Genomic DNA, 957 nt, shown 5'->3' with positions numbered 1-957 from the left:
ACGGCAAGGTGGCGGCAGGGGACGGCGCGCGGCGTCGGGCGAGATCGAACTCGGGGCGGGGTGGCAGTGCTACTTATATAGCAAAGGCTTTGGTCCCGGTTCGTACGGCAAACCGGTACCAATGCACGCCTTTTGTCCCAGTTGGAGCCACCAACCGGGACCAAAGGCCTCTTTTCGGCACCGCAAAGGGCGGGAAACGAGGACCTTTGGTCTCGGTTGGTGGCACCAACCGGGACAAAAGGAGGGTATTGCTACCGGTTGGTGGCACCAACCGGTACCAAAGAGGGGTATTCGTACCGGTTGGCTCCACCAACCGGTACCAATGGACCCCTCTAATTTTTTATTTTCTGCAACTGTTTTTTAGTGGATTCTTTCTGCAGCTGTTTTTTTAGTCCCACCTCGCCCAGCGAGAGGCACTCGCAGCTGTTTATAAGCCCTGAGTGCAGAGACGATGAAGAAGAGGCTCAATGCTCACCTGCACGTTGGTTAGCTTCAAGCCTTGAGGAATAGGGATAGACTACACAGAGCTATGTGAAGTGCAGTTGACACTATTCCGAAAGGCTTGAAGAAAATTAACGAGCATTGCGCCTCTTTTTTATTTTTAATGACTTATTTTTAATAGTTGTGATTAACTTAACTAAAAAATGAGCATAGATGCTTATTTTTAATGACTTATTACAATTTAGAAATAAATAGAAAAAAATTGGTTGTGATTAATTTAACTAAAAAATGAGCATAGATGCTCATTTTTAATGACTTATTACAACTCAGAAATAAAAAGAAAAACAATAAATATAGCAGAAAAGAAAAAAAAAACTATATAAAAAACTGCTCAGAAATAAATAGAAGCAAAAATAGTTGTGATTAACTTTACTTAAAAAATGAGCATAGATGCTTATTTTTAATGACTTATTACAACTCAGAAATAAATGTAAAAATTAAATATAGCAGAAAAGA

This window comes from Triticum aestivum, chromosome 3B (genome assembly GCF_018294505.1).
Source record: "Triticum aestivum cultivar Chinese Spring chromosome 3B, IWGSC CS RefSeq v2.1, whole genome shotgun sequence".
NCBI classification, from domain to species: Eukaryota; Viridiplantae; Streptophyta; class Magnoliopsida; order Poales; family Poaceae; genus Triticum; species Triticum aestivum.
This window is presented reverse-complemented; position numbering follows the sequence as displayed.